General features: G+C 32.8%; 1 long non-coding RNA gene across 1 annotated transcript in view; it reads right to left on the minus strand.

Annotated features, from left to right (window-relative positions):
- Window positions 1-7127: 7127 nt before the first annotated feature.
- Window positions 7128-22168, minus strand: part of LOC139098021 (uncharacterized) — a 50908-nt gene continuing 35867 nt past the window's right edge. The window contains exons 2-3 of the long non-coding RNA XR_011545139.1: window positions 8985-9001; window positions 7128-7426 (exon numbers count right to left, since the gene is read on the minus strand). This is a non-coding gene — a long non-coding RNA (uncharacterized lncRNA). The remainder of the gene's footprint in view (window positions 7427-8984; window positions 9002-22168) is intronic.

Here is a 22168-nt window from a genome sequence, read left to right on the forward strand (position 1 = left end):
TGCCATTTTCTACAAAAAAAAATTCTCAACATTCCTTCATCATTTGTCACAGTCACATGCATGCTGTAGAGATTTGATGCACCTGCTCTAATAGAAAATGACTAAGACATAATGTAATTCAACATTCCAATTCCGATGGATGATGTGAATGACGTAAATCCTCAAATGTTTACATTAGAACATGTGCAGCTTCTTCTTGGTACATGTAAATGTAATAAGTTGATTAGTTTGGGGGCTGTTTGCATATGACGTAATATTTTTCTTACTGTAGCTGAACATTTATGAATTGGAATTGTCCGGAAGTGTATTGGTTTTGTGCTTTGATATATTAATATTATGATATATTAATACTGCTGTGCTATTAAGCAATAGAAAAGACAATGAAAGTTTGGTCACTTGACCTTTAACACTGTCGTCTAAGTGAGGGTATCCTGCATTTGAGATAAGCTAACTTGTCTGCCGCGGCATACAGGTTGCTAATCACAGTGTAGATCTTAGGTTATGTAAACAATTGCATTGCATATAGTTCGTTCTGACTTTCAATACCGGTATTGATCTACACGCATCAATTCCATTTTAATCCTGGTTTTTTTAATCTCCTTGAATGCAAGTGTTCTGAATCCTATCATGGAATGTACAATTGAAAAAAAAGTCAGATTTTAATTTGGCGTCAGGAAAGCATGCATAAAAATGATTTCAGTCGAAATAGGATCAAGTCTGCCTGTTGCTATTCGCTCGCGACATTTTTGGCTCGATATTCCTTCTTTGCTTTGTTCATCATTGACCGTTCACTCCTTTTCTTAAGACTGTTAAGTAGTAAGTGACAAAATAGAGAATTTGTACAATATTGTGATGTGGCCAGCAACAAAGTCAGGTGGAAGCCCTTGTGTAATAACCTAGGCTCAAATTCGGAGTATGGTTCCAGTAAGTAAGTAAATAAGTCACCTAACAAATGAACAGCCCCAATACATAAAACCACCAAAAAAAGATTCATACATACATAATATCTAAATCAACTTCTGAAAGCATACACATCTCCAGGCACAGATGCGTTGACTAACAGATTTAATTAACCTTAATATCAAAATTCGAGCCTTCGTATGCCTTCATCTTTATGGCTTTCTCATATGTTTATGTTTTCTAATCGAAAAAAAAACAGCAAAGCGTGAAGAAAACTGACAAAAAATTGGAAGAAGATGAGACGTTTTTTTGTGTGGCTTAGTGGGGGATGTAGTGAGGGGGGTTTGATTGGTGGTGATAAGGAAGTTTGATTATATTTACTAAGGAAGTTGATGTAGGGAATATTGTTAAATTTGGTGACGATAATTAGGGTTTCCGGAAGTCTAGTTTTCAACGAATTTAAGAGACCAAGACTGGATCCTGGTCTCGGTCTCTAATACCCTTGGAATCAATCTGGATCCTGTCTTGAACTTCCATTTTAATCAGCTATAGATGATGAATTGCCCGGCAAAGCACACGGCTTGAAAATGACATTAAAATCCGGTTCCAGGACGATTTGACTGTGAATTAAGGTCACATTTGGTGAAGTGTAGCCTTAGGACAGACTCACGATGGCCTTTGACCGGATTTTCGCATTTTTTACGCTCTGTGGTTTCATGATTAAAGTTTTTTGAAAAACCAATATTAAGCCCCGACTCCAACTTTCGTATCTGAAATTTTCCATCTCATACAGCTCTTAAAATAAACAAAATTACTGTCCCAAAAGAAAGCAAAAAAAAATTTTTATAGTCCACAATGATCTAGAATCGAAAAAAATGTTCACAAATTGATTTTTTTCATGGAAAATAAACTAGACCTTCGTTAGGCATTACTAAAGATGCTATTGGTAGCTATATCCTGTAGAACTATAAAGCTTCAAATCACTGTCTAACTTGTGTAAATTAATTTTGAATTTCATAAATTTTTTGTTTACAATTTCAGAGAAATTTAAAATCGCAAATTTTTCTATGAATTAGACATGTTTTACCTATGTTTTATCAATTTTCATCTTTCAAATCATCAATAGTTTACAATTAAACGAAAAAACTAAAGTATAAAATAGTAGAAATGCTTAAAAATTGTCTCAGAAAATTCGTAAAATATGCATTTTAAAAACTTAAATAACTTATTATGATACAACGGGAGACAAACGAAAACAGGAAAAAGACATAGTTTGAGCTTTGATATTGATGTGATCTTAATACTAAGATGCCAAATTCGCCCATTAAAGAGAATTTGAGTCTCAAAATTTTCATGAAATCTCCTTTACAAAAAATTTTTAGGCAAATTTATTTGCGTTAATTAACGTCGTTAACCAATACTTTTTTCATTAAATGCTCACATTTTGCTAATCTGTTTATGATCTTTAATAGAAATTAAGTTAAAACAATTAAAACACCAAGAAAAACGCAAATTTTCTAAATACAAAAACAACGGTTATTTTGTTTTTAAAAATTTCACGCTTCCAAAAGTAAATAACGCAATTTTAATTTGTGAACACTTTTTTCGATTCTAGATCATTGTGTAGTCTCCATATTTTTGAGTTTAACGACCTAAACTTTTTCTTTCTGCTTTCACAGTCACTGTAAATGCCTTTCACAAGAGATGCGATTTCTTTGAGGGAGGAAAGAAGAAAATTTTCTTTTTTTCGTATCATCAACATTTACCTCCTTTATTTCATTTTTCATTCACTCAGTCTTCTTTTGATTCTCAGTATTTTGTCTTGAGGCGCAATTTATACAAACAAATATTTTTTGACAGACGAAAAAATGCGCTTTTTTGGCTTCTTTGACTCTTGTTTTCAGCTCATAAATTATGATATTTTACTGTGAGTAATTGAAATGAATTAATCTTTAATGATGTGATCAGGGGGTGGATAACTTAGAGATGAAGGTCTGTAACCATAGACGAACTATAAGGTACAGTCGAAAGCTGCGGACTTGCGCATCTAAGATGCAGTAAATGGAGGTTAACGGTAGACTGAATCCTACAAAAATGTAGAAAAAGTGACAATCCCGAGCTACACAAATGAAGAAGACTCTGTCACGGAATTTTAAAGGTTTCGAGTACTGTCCGGTATACCGGAGCCTAAAGAGTAATGTGGTGGAGCCCTTAATTGCTGTCCGGTTTAACGGAGCCTATAAAGTCCCTTGGCAAAGCTTTCGGCTGCTGTCCGGTTTACTGGGGCCTAAAGAGTATCTTGACAAAGCTTTCGGCTGCTGTCTGGTTTACAGGAACCTATAGAGTACCTTGACAGAGCCTTCTTTATTTGTGCTGCTTGAGAAAAATGTGATAAACGCGACAAACTATGCTACCTAAGTTCTCCACCCCCAGTAATGTTCTGTTGTTCGATGGCAACACTCAGAACTGTCAGAACGTCAATCAACCTTTAATTCGAAATATCAATTACAATTACCAAAATGATAAAATGTTAATTTTTACCCCTGACTTGCTGAAAAGTTTATTTTTTCTTATTTTATCCGAATACAAATTTTTCATTTTTAATTGAAAGCTTTCTGTTAATCTGTTGAATGACAAGGAACAAAAGATTGTTGAATGGAAGCTATTGAGCTATTGAGTGACGGATTTTTTCATGCAATTTCGAGCTTTGAATTGAATTTTTTAAGTTGAGTAATTTATGGAATGAAAATTTTAACACGAGAAATATTGATCCAAAAATGAACAGCATGAAATTTTTATGAGGTCAGGAAAAATAACAAGTTTTTATGCAAACGAGATTTCTAAAGTATTGATATATTTTTTTATGGAATGTAAGGAAAGTGCTGAGTCAAAAGAGCTGAGTATGAGCTTTGGTTATTGAGAAATGAGTTGAAATTTCGGGTTAAAGGAATTTTGAAGATTTTTTACAATTTTTCAAACTTAAAAATCATATAAATCACTAATTTTACAATTTTTAACTGTACTTCTGGATTATTGGTCCAAAATTTGGTAATAAGTCAGTAAGACTCGGATATGATGCTGAATTTCTTCAAAATTTCCAGAAATGAATCCAAAATTTTGCAATTCAAAAAGAGCAATTTTAACAGATTTTCCACATAAAATTTGATCAAATTTCAATTTTCTTAATTTTTGATTTCAGGAAAAATGTGTGAAAAGTTCTGAAAAATCGCAATTTTTGACCCTAAAAGTAGACTATATTAGATATCCATTCAAATAAGCTTCAAACAAAGCCTCCACATTTCAATAGAAACGCCATGATAAACTCAATAAAAATCCATTTCACATTTCACAATCAAGAAAAAAATTCTACAATTCTAAACAATCCCTCCTTTCTGTACTAAAATAATAAAACTTTCAATCTATAGAAACTTTCTATAATGGTTTTAAACAAGATTATTTTATAGATATTCACTATATCCATGATAAATGAGTTGAGTTGTGATTTCACAAAGTTTTTTTTTTTTTGGATCTTTAAACTTTTTCCTTTCATTTTTCAACCTTATAAAAGCTATCAATTATCCCAAAGAACTAGATATGTAGCTACATTTATGTGTCCCGTATAGAAATATTTTCATAAAGTTTTAAAGCTTTTTTGTCGAAAATTTCCACAAGTAATTGAACTATTGAGTCGAATAAAATGACTGTACCATGACAGTGTAATCTAATCTGCTTTGAAACTTTGAAGCTTTCATTCTCCTTGATGATGAAGTTTTTTGGTCCGTACGGCTCATGTATATTCATATTTTTTGATATATATATTCTTGTTAAAAAGAGAAAGTAATAAATCAAAAAAAAGTTTCTTTTTTTTATCAAAATCATATTACATATTCACTAACACCCTCTGATATTTTTCCCATTAAGTCTAAATATACTTCCCATCCATGAGATACAGATTTTCTACCATTAAATAGAATGTGACACTTTTTCATATTTTTTTTTTTTTTTCTATATTTTATGATATAGAAACTATATAAAGAGAAGCGAACAATATGAAATATCTAATGTGTTATACAATATCGTCAATGTTACTCAGTGAGTGGAGCGATGCAGGGTTGGAAATAGTTGTAGCGAATATTATTTGGAAAATGGACAATTTACACGCGGATTTGTAAGAAAAGTCCAAGAAAAAGTCTTAAAAATATGTAAAAATTGCAGAGAATTTTGAGAAATTTAATGAAAATTTACTTGAAAAATCCTACAATTTCCACAAAAATTTGTAACGAACTTCCCAGTAAAGAATAAATATCGATGAATTACTTTGCAATATCGGAAAATACACCGAAATCAAGACTTTGGGAAACTTACTTACTTCGCTGGCCGTACAGATCAACTGTGATCCATGGCTTCCATCAGATGTCGCTAATAACAGGTTCTATCGCCGGCTTCCTCCTTCCAATTCTTAATACCAAATGCAATGCTGTCTCTATTGAGAGCTTCTTTGGGAAATGTATCTTTACATGCAGAGAATATCCAGAACAGTGCTGCTCAAACCATCCTCTGTGACACACTATTCTCATCAATGCCTTCATGTATGTCAGAAAATGAATAACTTTGCACCAAATTTGCCCTAATTGTGTGATTGATTGATGGAAATTTTAGATGGCAAAAGAAAACGAGAGCGACCAAAGAACTCTTGGAAGGAGGCTCTTGATAGAGACAGTATTGCCATTGGCATTGAGAATTGACAATCGGAAGTCAGCTATTGACAATCGGATATATAGAGCCAGCTTCATTCAACAGCTATGGAAGGTCATGAATCCCAATTGATATATACGGTCAGCGAAGTAAGTTGGAAGTAAGTAATTAAGTATCCCTAACAGACAAATAGGCCACTTTTTGGTATCGAAAAGGTCTTTCTACACCAGGAAAGCATGCTCTTTGTCAGTTATGGTATACTATTTCCTGTGTCGCTTTTAACAAAGTTTGTAAAGCACATCCTTACAGACTGTAGTTACAGTATTAAGCTAGCAAGCTTAAATTAGTATTTCCACAAGAAATTCTCTATTTCCAACCCTGCTTAAGTCCACACACATTTCCTCCGGTACGATATTGAGGAAGTAATAACCATAGATATTGTATATTAAACTGTACAGTCAATATGGATCCGTTATACGATACAGTACAAAAAATAAGTTAAAATGTATATAAACTCACCGAACATTAATTGCTGTATTTGCTAGCGTATGTCGTCGATTCCTTAAATATTTATTCTGATATTTTTGTAATTCTGCAATTGTTCCACTTTCAGCTTGCATTTTGTTTGGCGATATATTATCACTATTATCACCACCACAATCACGCTGTTGTATGGTTGTAACAGATGATTCCGAATCACTTGACGAGAGTGACAATGGAAGTTGTGGCTGTGATTGCTGTTGTGTCTGATTTTGATTAAATTTAACTCTAGATACTTTTATCTTTGGCGATGGTGTCAATACAGAATTACCCGATGATGATGTCGACGTACAATCGTTTGATGAGAAGCTCTTAACATTATTGTTACAATTCGCATTTAAATTTATAAGATTGTCGTTTTGTACTTTATTTTCGACTACACGAATCGATGAATATTGTTTATTAAATGGTAAATATGTAATACCTTGACCATTTTCATCCTCATCATCCTCATCAATATGGGGTAATGTTGATGGAAAATGACTTTGTGATGTGCGTGATGCTGTTGATAAATTTGATGGTGACGATTGCTGCTGTTGTTGTTGTTGTTGTTGTTGCAGAGGACTAGATGTCGATTGATTAATGTTGCTTGTTGATGGTGCAACTAATAATCCAGTTGATGCTGTTGTTATAAGATTCTGTTGATGTAAATTATTATTTGTGGATGTTGTTGATGATGTTGATGTTGATGAGCTAACGGTGGTGACAATAATAGAAGAAGTATTAAAAGTTGAGGAGGAGGATAAGGAAGCACCGGCAGTTGGCAATTGATTTAAAGCGTTAGTTAGTGCCACAAATGATGATTCGAGTGGATTTGATGGACATATGCTATCAGACAATAGTGGTGTTGTTAAAGTAGGTGATGATGCTGATGTAGTGACAGATGATGTTGTAATTCCAATTAATGTTGTCGTTACAATCGTGTCAATAAGTGGTGATGATAGTGCTGTTAATGTCGTATATGTTGGTGTCTGCGTTGGCGCTGTCGTTGGTGTTACGGTTCCTCCTCCCGTCGATAATTTTTTATCCAATTTGCTGTTGCTTTCACCGGGGGCCGACGGACCCCCGCGACAAGGCAAGCAACAACGAAACAGCGTTGAACGAAATATTGTTACGCGATTCCACGATTACTTCTAATTTATTGGATATACTCTATTTTATAAATTTTTTTCAAATTATTTTCTTTTTTTTCTATTTTTTTTTTATTTCACACGCGTTTTTGGACACAAACACACAAATAAAGGAAATACTTTTCTTTTAGAGATATAAAATTTATGGATGTATTTCGTTCCTTAATATTTTGAGAGAAAGAAACATTTGTAGAAAAAGAAGAAAATAAAAATCAGTTTTCACTTTGATGGCCGTGCCAATTGTGACTGTGCATTTTGAATACTAAAACTTAGTTCTAGTTTCTTCTGATGTATGTATGTACGGAAACCTTGCCTTTGTTTACTTAATGTTAATTTCTTGCTTTCATGTAAACATTGATAAAAAAGTATGTATGCCCGAACAGCATAATGTGTTATTTAGGGCATCGATACGTCTTTTTGTCGGTAAGTAAGAAGATACTGATGATAAGACATCTCGGCAAGCACACTGTGTAAAAATGTCCAAAAATCCGACATCATGTCAGCGAGACCTTGGCTCCTGGCCAAATTCGAAGAAATCCGACTTTAGGTCAGAGTCAAGTCAGCCTTGCTCCAATTTTTTGGCAATTTCTACGCCGTATGCCATCCGGGATTAAGCCCTAGCAGGCAAAGAGTAGAGTATAGTGAGAGTAACGCTTGGGATCATGCTGAACTAGTAAATATAGAAAGAGCAACCTTTCAAGAGCTTATTTGCTTATTTAGAAAAGTTGCCCTGACCACGAAAACTAATTTTGCCCTATTTTAGCGTTGAGGTTCTTAATTAATGCAAAATATCAAGAGCTCTCAACGATGTCTGGTTGTAAAAATCTCATATGTCAGCCGAACGCATGAACAAAGTGATTTTTTAAGCTCGGGAAAACAAGTTTCAAAAATGCGCTAAAAATCCAATTCATAGTATTGTGCAGCTCGGTATTATCGATTGAAATTGACCTAATATTCAGTTACAGTATGTAAACCCGAAACGCCCTCAGGGATAGTACAATATTGATGTCAATTTAAATAAATGGGAATTTTAAGTAAATATATGGAAGTAATATACAAAATGCTTCAAATAAATTTATCCTACATATCTGAATAGGCAATAATCATTAAAAATTTTGCTTAAATCAACATGCTTGGTCCCTGAACTGAACAAATCAGCTTATCGATCAAAAATCCAGCTCCAGTCTAACGTGACTTGCTTGATGTCTGATTTGGTTTAAGTCTGACATCATGCTAGATCCACAACGATCTGGTGCCGGAGTTTGGATCCATCAACTAACTCATGCTCTACGACATCCATCAGCGTAATAAATTGACTCTCTTTGCATTTAAAAATCATTATCCAAGCACGTAATTTGTAAACAAATCCCTAAATCATATGCAAGTTGATCGAATCTATGAATAATTTATATCCAATCATCTGAACTACTCTCTCTATACTCATTAAAACTGTTCACTTGAACTTCAGAAAAAATTATTATCCATTCTAAATTATGACATTTTTCCCTCAACTATCGGTTATCGATAAAGTTTATTTTCATCGCTTCTAGTTCCTTCTTTTTTTACAAAGTTTCTTTCTCTCGATTAATTGGAAATAACTGCATAATTTTTTTATTCTCTATCTCATTTTATGACACATATTTTTTTAATGCACATGCACTTTTTTATCTCCCGTTATGGTAAATTATTCCACTTCCTTCGTACCCACGTTTTCCTTACTTTTTTTCACATAGCGCCTGTGGATGAGAAAAGAAAAAAGAAGAAAAAATATTAAACTTTTAATCACTTTAAAGTTGCATTTGCTATGGGACTTTTTTTGTACCCATTGGCTGTGGATTGTTAAATAGAGTTTATTCTATTGCTGCTGGTAAATTGTGAATGTTTTTTTTTTTGCTCATTTTGCTGCTTTTTTTGTTAATTGAAATGTGGAAAGTTTAATGTAAAGTTTTGTGAATTTTTGATGCAAAAGCTTTCTTAGATTTTAAATTGTTGAATTTTTAAAATGTAAATTTTCAACAATTTTGGATTTGATTTTCAGTCTCAAAAATGTCATGTTGTGTTACTTGATATTTTTGACATTTTGGATCAAAATTTCTTCTTTGTTGCTTTCATTGTGATTACTTTCAATGCTTGTAGCTAAATTTATGTGTTGCTAAGTTGCTAAGCAGTAAAAAAATTGACAAAAATATGCTTTAAAATTAAGTTTTTGACTAGGTTCTCGATTTTTAAAGTTTGACAATTTTCCGAGATTTGGATGGAATTGATGACAAGCAAAGAAATGTCCAAGACTCTGACTCTTTGCTAAAAAAAGTGTAATTAATTGAATTTTCGTCAATTTTTGCAATTTTTACAATTTTTAACAAATTTGGTCCTGATTTTAATAAATTCTTGAGATCCAGACAATTGCGGATCCTTCCCGATCACTATAAATCATTTATGACAGGCAAGTCGCTGCCATGTCGTTTTCAAGTGGCTTCATGTTGACTGTCATCAAAATTATCAGTTGGATGTCTTAAAAAAACTGTAAAATCTTTGGCAAAAGAACCATGCTGCAATTAGAAGACTGCAAGTCTAATCCTAAACTCAACATTTGTGTACCTAGCCTTAAAATGTCAATTCTATTACCAGCCATAAGGTCAATTAATCATAGATATTCCACTCAAGGAACATCTCGATCCCGTTTTAAAAAACCCTTAGTTATTGATTCAAATTCTGCAGCATATTTGATTCCATTGTAGAAATAGCAGATGCCAATGTAAATTGATATTTATTTAATCCAAACAACACATTGCGCTGTATCTGGATTTAGTTTACAGAACAAATTGCTTTTATTTCAATACGAATCATCTTAAGCCAGATAAACATCATTTGACGGATAATGTTGTCATGATTCAGGGATGGACACTATTATAGAGATTGAGATTTCTTAAAATTGTGTCGGATGCTTGTTCAAGGCAGCATGTAGTGGGAGGATTATTGATAAAACTTAGAAATGAGAGTAAACTAAAAGTTTAGATCTGAAATCAAAATTTTTACTCAAAATCAACCATAGATCAATGCCAAATTGATCCATAGTTGTCTAAGAATCGATTGAAATTTTTTCAAAATCTTATACTTCACAAGTGTCAGCAGAAAATAGTTTCATGCAAATTTTAATCGGTTCTCAGCGAACTTTAGTGAAATCAAATCGACTTTGACTTGTGAAGTTATTGATAAAATGCCAGAATCTGGACTGTGAACTGTAAAAATTCTTGTTTCAGCTATTTATATCCAAAAGCTCTTTTCAAATACAAATGTGTTAGTAGAAAAGAACAGAATAATTCAATTTTATATTTAGATTAAATTACTTAATTTCAACAATGAAGCTCTATACAGCTCTTTACAGACAGAAGCTCTATTGAGGTATTTTCTGTTAGTGACAGCACTGCAGCATTTAATTATTCAAAGCATCAACCAAAAGGTTCATCATCTTTAGTTTTTAGTTTACTTTAACTACAGCACATGAATCATTTTATTTGCTTTTTTCGTCCTCAGTTCCTTTTGAAGGACTTCTCAAACATTTTTTAATTTTACGTAACATTCTTTCCACATTTTCATTTACTTTTATGTCTATTTAATTCCTTTTTGCCTCTTCTTCTTTTTTCAATTACTCATTTTTAGCTATCTTCATTCCATTTTAATTAATCTGTGCTGTTCCACATCTGTGTGTCGGTCTGTCCTATATGTATGACATTCAATTAAATTATCTGTCTCGTTTCTCATGTTCATTCATCAAAACATCCATTTAATACATAAACATACTTCATACTTGTTTGTTCTCATCCCCTCCCCAAGCATGACTCATACGAAAGTCTTGTGTATTGCCTTATCGTCGACTTGAATGTAAAATGGAATGAAAAAAAAGAGGAAATAAATGGAAAAATTCTTTCCGTTTTAATAACCTAAAGTATCTTGAAGATTTACTTCCCCTATTAATGCTAAGAGAAATTTTTCAAGGAATTGACACTGACTGGTGGAACTGTTTGTTGTGATATTCGATATAAATGAGAGTTCTAGAGTTTCAATTAAGTGCGAAGTGACTCAAATGCTGCTGCTTCTATCGTGAATTAAATCAATTTAGAGCAAACAAAAGCAAAAGAACCTAATTTTGGGTAATAAACCTCATTAACGTGTTTTTACATGTGATGTGGTAATTGACTCTAATTCTCTATAAATGTAGATTTTTATTAGCGAGAACTTTTTTTTATTCGTTTAGCGTTAACTGACCTATGCTACTTTTATTGCTGATTTGATGTTCTCATTTTTTGTAATATAAAAAAAACTTTGTTTATGGCAAACATACATAAAATACATAATTGACAGAGTGATATGGCATTTATCGATTATTTTTGGTATGGAAAATTTAGAATAGGAAAGTGACCTTATGGGTTATTCATAAATAATGTTGGTTAAAAATTTTATATTGAATTTTTTGGTTTAATTAGAATTAATTTCAGGTTATAGCAATTTAATGGTAAGAGTTGGCAGATATTTGAGAGTCCGTGCTTCAAAAATGTATCCGTTGGAGTTCACAATTCAGTTGCAACGATGCATAAGTTCTGGAAATTAGAATCTGGCAGAAGTTACCTAAAGACAGATCCAGACGAATTGATTCAGGTGCTTCTGGTAGACCGAATATTGAATGAAATCTGCAGAATATTAGGTCTACCAGATGCTCCGCACCCAGGCGAAGTGCAAATGCGGCAATAAGCCCTTTCAACTCTGGGTCATAACATGACAACAGTAAAGAAACACAATTTTAACGATAGCGTCTGATCCTGTGTTGATTGTTGGCCAGAACTCAATATCGAAACATTTTGAATTGTATTGAGTCAATGGAGTTCGATAAAAATCAAGCCCAAGTAAATCGATTCGAAGTCAACGCTGCGAAAATATGATATTGATTATTTAACGGTCCAAAAGCTGTTCAGAATGATGCACAAGCGACCTAAATGCCACACTGAGGTTGCTCCCTATTTTGGAGCCCTAGCGGAATCTTTCGATGCTCCAAGAGTCCAAGACTCTCTTCATTTGTGTCGCTCGGAATTCACATTAACATTTTGTTCACACAGCTGTAAAGCTAGTCGTGACTTAGTACAAATTTCTGTAATATCTACTAACGAGCTTTTTTTTCGCTAAGCTTATACACTCTTTTAACATATGTTGATAAGGTGTATTGCAACCTATAATCACCTTTTCGCTAACCTTACAATCAAAATGTACTGAATTTTGGGATTAATACCGGAGTTATATGCATTACAATTGAGGGATCAAAAACTGTTCTGTATTTTTAGCTTTGATATTCTGCACAATTATTGATATTCTGCACAATCAAGTAGAGTCAAAGTTATTTGCTTCATAAAACAGCTAAGTATGCAGTCTACTATTTAGGAGTAGGGGCCAGGATTTTATTGTGTAGATCGCAAACATTTAGCGGGGGATTTAGGATTTTTTTCAGGAAAAAACCCAGGCAAATTAAAGAAGTTTTTCCAAAAAGAGGAGACTCAAACTTGACTAAGTCGAGAATTTGGCTACCAAACTCCCAACCCCTGAATACGTCACTAGTCAAGCTCTATGTAAATTTTAAGACAGGAAAGAGAAATCTGATTGTTCATTAAACATCATCTACTAAAGACCCCTCAAAATATATAAAGCAAAAATGAAAATAATTTTCCATTTATTTTCATTTATTTGACTAGCCTTCTGCTTTATATCAATAATGTTGGAAATTCCCCAAAAAAAAAAAATTCCAAATACGAAACATGAATTCAGATTGAATTCATTAATTTTTCATAATATTCCGACCTGAATTTTTTCCATCCATCAAATGAAAATGAAGACAATTCAAGGGAAAGTTCCACCCATAGGCGGTCATCAAACAATTTCATGTAATCAAGTCATAAAAACTGAGAGAATCTTATCCAAAAAAATATTTATTTCCCCATTGCGGAAAATTTACATTAAAGACATCCACTTCCGCTGACCTTTTTCCAGCATATTCCATGAAATTTTAATGATACAGTAAATTTAAGCTTCATCTTATACAAATTATTCAAGGCAGACATCAAATATTAATGAATGCTCAATAAATTATAACTTGCTACCCAAACATCACAGGCCTGGAATGCCAACAGTCTCATATCAATTTTAATTAATTCAATTTATACAGTTGATCAAGTTTCATTCATAATAATTGATTATTTACGCAAATAATTTTCTCTCTCTCATATGCTGAATTATTCACATATCCAGCCATAAAATTCATTTTCTTCTTTTTTTTGCAAAATTTTCTTCCATTTTTTTCCATTTTTTTCATATTCAAATAAAATGTGAAGACATCATTATCAACATCATCGCATGCATATGTAAACACCATTGGTAAGTTAATAATGCGTAAATATACAAGCACAAGTATTCTCATGATGGGTAAGGATGAAGGAACAGAATATGTACGCATTGTGATTTTACTCCATAATCTTCATAAATTTTTGAAAACTGAATGATAAAAAATAGAATTTTAAGTTGGAAGTTATTATTGTTATTATGGCTATTTTCCTTATACTTAAAAAATGATATGATAGTGATATGGAATTGGCAAAATATTCTAATATGGGGGTGTGCTCAATTTGAAATGTTGATTTGTTATTGAAAATGCTGGTTTGGGGAATTTTATGCTCAATTGAACTGGGTTTTGTGTATTTTGAATTAAATCTATTGAAATTCGAGTAGATTTTATAAAATTTGAGTTTATTTTTGTTGAGTTTGAGTTGAATTAGACTAAGTTCTACTAAATTAGAGTAGATTCTTTTGAATTTGACTAGATTTTACTGAATTAGACTAGATTTTAATAATTTAGACTAGAATCTACAAAATTAGACTAGATTCAGTAGAATTAGGGTAGATTCTACTGGATTAGACTAGATTCTACTTAATTAGAGTCGATTCTACTGAATTGGACTAGATTCTTCTGAATTAGACTAGATTCTACTGAATTAGACTAGATTCTGCTAAATTAGACAAGATTCTACTGAATTCGGCTAGATTTTACTGAATTAGGCTAGATTATACTGAATTAGACTAGATTCTAATGTTTTTGACTAGATTTTACAGAACTAGACAATATTCAGCTTAATGCAGACTTTTTAAAGCTAAAATTAACAAAATTTTATTCAATTTGAACGAGAATTTGCCAATTTACCCAAATTACCCTTCTAATAACTCCAAAAAAGCACAACTTTCATTTAAATTCCTAACAAACAATGCCAAACAAACTTCCAAAACTCCAGACCATAACAAAAAAATATATTCAAAAGGCTTGGGTGTGAACCATTGAGGCACATTTTATCATTTCCCAAAAGTGGAAAAGTAATTTTCTCTCATCCCAAAAAGGAATAAAATATGCGATTAAATTTAATTCCGATGAAGCGAATAGAATGAAGTGCCAAGCATTAAGCAATAGAATTTTATTTGAATAATAATTTTTATGAAAATTCAAAACAACATTTTTGTTGGACATGAAATTTGAGGAATTTAGGAGTGGAATTTCAAGTATGGATTTAAAGATAAATGAGTCTGTAAACAAAATGCCACAGAAAAAATTCTTGAAGAAAAATCTTCGAAGTGGATCTTAAATATTAAAAGATTAAGCTTTAATATTGTATTTCATCCGCTCTTATTTGTAATTGTTTGTTTGAATCATAAAATCAAAAGTAATGTTCAATGAAAAAGCAATTTGAGCATTCTTAAAGCATCATCCAGTGTCATATCCTCACGTAAGCCAACAGTAACTATATACTATACAGTACATAGTTACAAAAGAGATTAAAGGATGGGAAAAGAAAACTTTTCACTTCTGTGAATGAGCATGGATGAGTATTAGGGGTGTAGCCTGAAGTTGGTAAGTATTATGCTTTGTTTGCAATGTCCATTTGTTAGCTGCATCCATAAGGAGTTTGTTTTTCTAGCGAAAAGTGATCAAGGGTTGATTATACTCTTATGTTGACCTACCTAACCTACACCTAACCTACACCTAACCTACACCTAACCTACACCTAACCTACACCTAACCTACACCTAACCTACACCTAACCTACACCTAACCTACACCTAACCTACACCTAACCTACACCTAACCTACACCTAACCTACACCTAACCTACACCTAACCTACACCTAACCTACACCTAACCTACACCTAACCTACACCTAACCTACACCTAACCTACACCTAACCTACACCTAACCTACACCTAACCTACACCTAACCTACACCTAACCTACACCTAACCTACACCTAACCTACACCTAACCTACACCTAACCTACACCTAACCTACACCTAACCTACACCTAACCTACACCTAACCTACACCTAACCTACACCTAACCTACACCTAACCTACACCTAACCTACACCTAACCTACACCTAACCTACACCTAACCTACACCTAACCTACACCTAACCTACATCTACCATATACACTCTAGTCTATGGACCAAAGCTCCGAGTGGACAAAAATACGTTAAAACTGGTCATTGACAATTTATTGGCAAGTTAATGCTCAGCCCCCTGGATACATCCATACCATATATTAAGCTTGTATTAAGCTTTCTATTCATCTGAACCATCATGCATGGGACAAGAATAAAAGTTTCATTTTTGCAAACGATTAAAGAGAAAACAAAGTAAATGGATAGTCATGATTTAGTGCCAGTAAACTGTTTTCATCTCCATTTCTACGATTTCGTGCTTTGTACTTTTAAGCAGTTTACCAGCAATAGCAACAACAACAACACATACACATTCACACACAAAAAATCCGAACTGATACTGTTGTCGTCACATTTATGTGTTTATGCCCTAAGAGTGCTCGTTTGTTGAGTATTTTATCTCCAACTGTCTTTCCTTCTCAGTTCCATTTGTACTTTTAAGGCCAAAAAAAAGACACGACGAAATGAATCTTTTTTTTTATTACATTCTGAAAGGGATATGATCAAAGCAGCGGGTGGGTCTACGTAGACATCAGAATTGAAATCGCTTCAGTGGAACCGAAGAAAGAAAAGAAAATTGAGTAATAAATTGGAGGAAGCACATTGAGCACTGAGATAAAAATGAGAAAAAAATCATTAGTAGACTGGACATCACTTTTTTGCTGTATTTCATTGACATGATGTCAAGTTGTGATTTCAAAGTAAATTTGTGATGTGAAAAAATAATTTAAGATGCATGGTTTATTGACATTGCAGGTCGAATTTGTGAGGAGATAAAAGGGTTTGAGGATAAATTGAATAAATGATAGATATGGGGTAGTTTTGGATGTATGAGTTGAAATCAAATTTCATGAATTTTTCATTGATTTACCTTAAAACAGATTTTAGATTCTAGAATTTTAGAGATTTAAGAGCTACATAATCGGAAATTTGATCAGTTGAGATTATTGGAAGAAATACTCTAGAAATATACGAATAGCACAAGACGGTTAACTGATCCAAAATTCGAAACCAGGCCAGTATATCCCCGTCATGGTATCGAATTTGGACTAAATCTGTCATAAAGTTAGAATCACACCGACTTGGTATCGGATTTTGGATCGATTAATCAATATGCACTTTATGAGATAGCTAATTTGGGTTGATGGACGTGAATTTATGTTAAAAAGTTAGTTTTAATTTGACTGTCTCGAGCGACACAAATGAAGAAGGGTTCTACACAGTTAAATAAATTTGAAAGCCATATGGACGCCGAATGGGAGCGACTTTCATTTGATGTTAAACAAAGAGGTTTAGTCGAGACTTTAAAGCTCCAAAGCGAAGCCTTTTTCATTTGTGTCGGATGTTTAGGTTTCGATCCCAGAAACCAATATAGTGACCATAAAGGAATTACAAATTGGGAACATGAGGAACAATTAGTCTAAAAATGGAATCAAAGTGTGGCCGTTTCAAATCGTTTTTGAGGAAGCCATATAATAAAATAAATAATAATAATAATAAGCCACACTCTGGGAATTATTTTTTTAAAATATTGCACTAGCTATATAATCTGCTTCGAAAATGTTAACTGTAGATTACTATGGTGACGGAATAGAGTAGAATCTGGGGTATCGAATCATATATAAGCGAATATACCAGTGCAAAAGTTAGGCCTCAGTAACCGAGAGGTTAAGCATCAGCCCGGATGTTTATATATAGCTCCATATCTCTCTCTTGTATGTATGTGGGTTCGATTCCCACGAGAATTCCAATCTCTTATTTATTAAATTACAATGTTGTTCTCGCATTACTTCAACATTACATTTACAAACTCAATTTATCCGAGTTTAATCCACTTCCATAGAAAAAAAAGTCAATTCATCCTTTCAAAAAAAATATCATTTACACCAATTTATGTCTACTCAGAATTTTCTAATTCAAATAGAAAAGCTTAATTCATTTTGAAATTTAATTCCACGAAACTCATTCATTGAATTTTCTGATAAAAGCTTTATTTATGGCTTTTTCAAGCTTTTTTAGTCAATTCCTTTTGAATAGTTTTGTTAATTTATTCAGTTGAGTGACTTTGTATTTATGAGCGGAATTGCCAATGGCATGTAGCTATCCACTCAAACCAGTAAACATTACTGACTAATTGGAATTTCAACCGAAATGTTAAATAAACTAAATTAGATCCAAAAACTATCATTGACGTTGAAAAATCAACAGAATAATTTTCAAAAACTCTATTGAAATTTAAATATTCAGACAGTAAATTTTTTAACAAATTCCTGAGAATTCAGTCATGAATAAATTAAACAAAATGTTTCAGCATCGCTTGAAGCTCTTAATGGAAGAAAGTATTTAATTATTAATAGAATTCTTTTGAAGAGTTTTTTGAAATGTTTTCAACATTTTTTTTTTTTGATTTTTTTCATTTTTGCAACAAAATTTTTTCAAAGGATTAAAATTAAATCAGGAATTGAATGATAAATTTAGTCCAATAAATCAACTTGAATAGCGGGTAATTATAATTTGAGATATTTTTAAAAATCCACTTCCACATTTTGGAAGTTGTTCTTAAGTGATGTCTATTAAATTTTGGATCTTTTTGCTTATTCTACAGATATTTGGCATGTCTGAATAGCACAGGTCGGATAATCAATCTAAAATTCAATATCAGGTTGACGTGGTTCTGGCATGGTGTCGGATTTGAACCGAATTTCAATTGAATCTGTCAATAAGTCATGATCAAGTTGCCCTTAAGTCAATTTTTTGACAGATTAGTCAATGTGTGTTATTTGGGATGGTCTGATAAGCATCGTATAAGGCTCATGTTGGGTTCAGCTAAAGGTGACAAAGCATCTGACATCCAATTTTTGCAGAAGGAGGGAGGTGGGATTAGATTTTTTTTGTATGAAAATCAAGGATTTGTAGAATTTTGAAGATTTTAAGGATTTTTGAGAATTTAGAATTTTCGAGATTTTTGAAATTTTTGGGATTTTTAAAGATTTTGAAATTTTTGAAGTTTTTGAAATTTTTGAAATTGCCGGAATTCAGCATTTTTTAGAATTTTTATTTCGAAAAACTCTCAGCAAATTGAAGATTTCTACTCAAGAAATGATAAAATTTTGACCTCTGGATAGGTTCCTCCTCCAGATCCCTTAAAACTCAGACAGCATCAACGAACGTTCCCCAAATAAAAATTAATATCTTTTGGCTGCTGTCTTTGCCACAAGAAAAATTATTTTTTCCTCAAACTATACACGATGAATTTATGACAAAATACTTAACCCCGACTGTCACATGTGTCTCAGGATGTGTCTACAAGAATTGTAGACGAGAATAAGAGAACATAAAGAAAAATTGATACGTGCATGACTTTACGATAGTTCATAACACATAAAACAAAGAGAACGAAAAATATTTGCAATTTATGGATTGCGTGGTTGTTGCCATTTCATCAATATAATTAAACTTACAAAAGTTATATTAATAGCATTTAAGGATTATTCTGCTTAGTTCCAAAAATAAATACATAAATAAACTAAGTGGACATTACGGAAAATTAGAGATGCTTATTAAATCGTCGTAAAGGTAAAAAAGGAAGTTGATTACTTCATTATGAACTTAATGAGGAAACTTCCACACCAATTATTTCATATTATTGCATATTTATGACTTTTTCCTTTGATGAGAATATTTTGCAATTTATCATCGTTGTGTTATGTACTGTGGGAGGATATAATATAATAATTGAGACTTTGTTTGCATTTCTACTGGGAAACGAAGATGCTTGCAAAATGTAGATAAGCTTCCTTTGAGAGTGATTTTGATTATGCAACTGGATGTTGTGAGAAGTCAGATAATAAGGAATAGAAATGTCAAGGCGGTAACAATATTCTAGTTACGAAGCTCAATTTGTGCGTTGGATGTATTTAACAGGTTTATGACACATACTTCTATACAATTCATACAATTCTAAATTCGCCAAGGAAGTAAGTAAGTATGACACATAATATGAGTTTAAAGCTGGGTACATACACATTGATGCACTTCCAAATTGAACAAATGCTGGATTTATACCGAATCTGTTACTTAGTTGGCATCACATCAATCTGGGATCAGAATTTGGATCGATTAAACGTTGTGTGCTATTCAAGACTAGTTTCTGGATGATTCTAGGCAGTATCTTGCTCATTTTAAGTAATTAGGCATATTTTGGGGTATGTCAAGTCGTATGGCGTACTCGTGTACTTCGGTGTACTTAGGATCTCACTCCAAACTGAGGATCTAAAGGCTGTCGTACAATATATTACTGTATAGCAGTGTATATTGCACTTACAGCTTATAAGGCTGGGTTCTTCGAATATAAGGTATCAATTTGCATTATTGTAGCTTTAATTAATTAGATCGCTAAAGCACAAGTTTTGAATCCAAATCTCATTTGGGAATTACACTCTTTAGGGATTCTCTTACATACTCTCTATTCATAAAGAGCACAAAAATCTAGTATAAAACACATAACATTCCATAATCAAAAGCATAATAATTTCACAAAAGGAAAATTTCCTGGAAGAATTTGTTAAATATTCATTAAACTCCAGCTCAATAAAATTCTTAATATATTTATATTATCATTTATTTCTATTTTGTAGCATAAGCTTGCTTCTTGTACAGCACAGAATCGAATGGAAAAAATCTCTTTGCACATAATATCTTTTGAGAGGTGTAGCATGATGATAAATTGCCAAAGAATCTCTTTTGTATAAATTTTTATGTTCATTTTTCTTATTTTTCTTCATGCACAATAATAATTTTTATGTTACGGATGGGGGAAATGTTCGAAAATTAGGTAACGCTTTGGGGTGGGAAAGACAAGATTGAAGGGGGAAGAGGACAAGAAAGGGTGAAAAGGAGAGGGAAGGGTGAATTGGGGAGGGGACAGAAGAGTGAATAGGGGAGATAAGGTTGAGAAGGGGAAAGAAGGGATAAGAGGGAAGAGGGACGACAAGAATAAAGAGGGGAGGTATGGGTGACGAGAATGGAAGCGGAAAGAGAGGAGGGAAAAGTGACGACTGGAGTGATTAGTGAATAAAGGACACAAGGGAGAGAAAGGGTGAGAAGGGTGAAGAGGAAGAGGAGAGAAAAGGAGAGAAGAGGAGAGAAGAGGAGAGAAGAGGAGAGAAGAGGAGAGAAGAGGAGAGAGAAGGATCAAGGGGAAAGAGTAGAAGGAACGGTGAAGAGAAGCAGGATGCATGGGAAGGTACAGAGCTCAAAATGTTAATTCATGATTAAGTTACAAAGCATAATGATGGGTAGAGAAGGGTCCAATTTCGAACATTACATAATATCCGCATGTTCCCTTTCCAAGAAGGAACAAACACTTCAGTAAGCTCATTAATTTTTAATGTTGTGCCATTTTTAACAATTTATTGATATCGTTATGCGAGACATTAATTTTGATTTTTTCCGTCCCCGCCTTTAATACTATTTCATTATCGTAACCCACAGAACAAAACCGAAAAAATTGATTTTTACGATCCCATTCTCAACAAAATAATAAAAAATTTAATTGCTACTGACACCTTTCATGCCGACTCGAAATAATATTTTTTTTTTTTTTTTCATAAATCTGGCACATAAAAATAATATTTTTGCTGTGTGTACCACTCAAGTTCAAAAGCACAAAAGAGATGGAATAAGAGAAGAAAAAAAAAATTTTAATATGAAAAGCTTTTAAGAGGCTTCAAAAAACCTTTTCTACCTTATGTTCAGCTTCAATTATTTTGAAATGAGGATAAAATATTGCTCGAATAAGCAAAACATTTCTTGTTGAATAAATTTTCTTTTTTTTGCATGTGTGTGTGTATGGATGTGAGTGAAAAACACATTATTAAGCTCAATCTTTCCATGAAGTATATTGTATTTTTATCTTGTCAAAGTTCTATACAAACATGCAGACATTTTACTTTCGTCTTTTATTGTTATTGTTCTGCTTTCACATACAAAACTTAATTGTAAACTTTTTTGCTTGTTTTTCGCGTATTGAAAACTTTTGTTTGAGGAAATTCTTTGAAGAAAATGAGCGCATGATTTGGTTTGTAAGATCTTTTTTTTGGGTGCAATGTACCTAAACTCGGAGCAATGTACATCTGGATATCTGGGTCATATTGAAATGATTTTGTCTTAATTATGTGGTGTCATGACTTGGTTTTGTGTCATCTCGTATCTTTGCAATGTGCAGGGCTTGCAAGTGGTTCGGATCCCACTTCAAACTGTAGGCCTAAACGGTGTGACACAACAGATTTAATTCGCAGTGCCTCCAGCTCAAAAGGGCCCTTCAACCATTATATACATATATATTTTTGACATAATGACTTTTCCTTGCATTA

The sequence above is a fragment of the Chironomus tepperi genome, unplaced genomic scaffold (assembly GCF_022539635.2).
Source record: "Chironomus tepperi strain 1889 unplaced genomic scaffold, CSIRO-AGI_Ctep_v1 contig_445, whole genome shotgun sequence".
NCBI lineage: Eukaryota > Metazoa > Arthropoda > Insecta > Diptera > Chironomidae > Chironomus > Chironomus tepperi.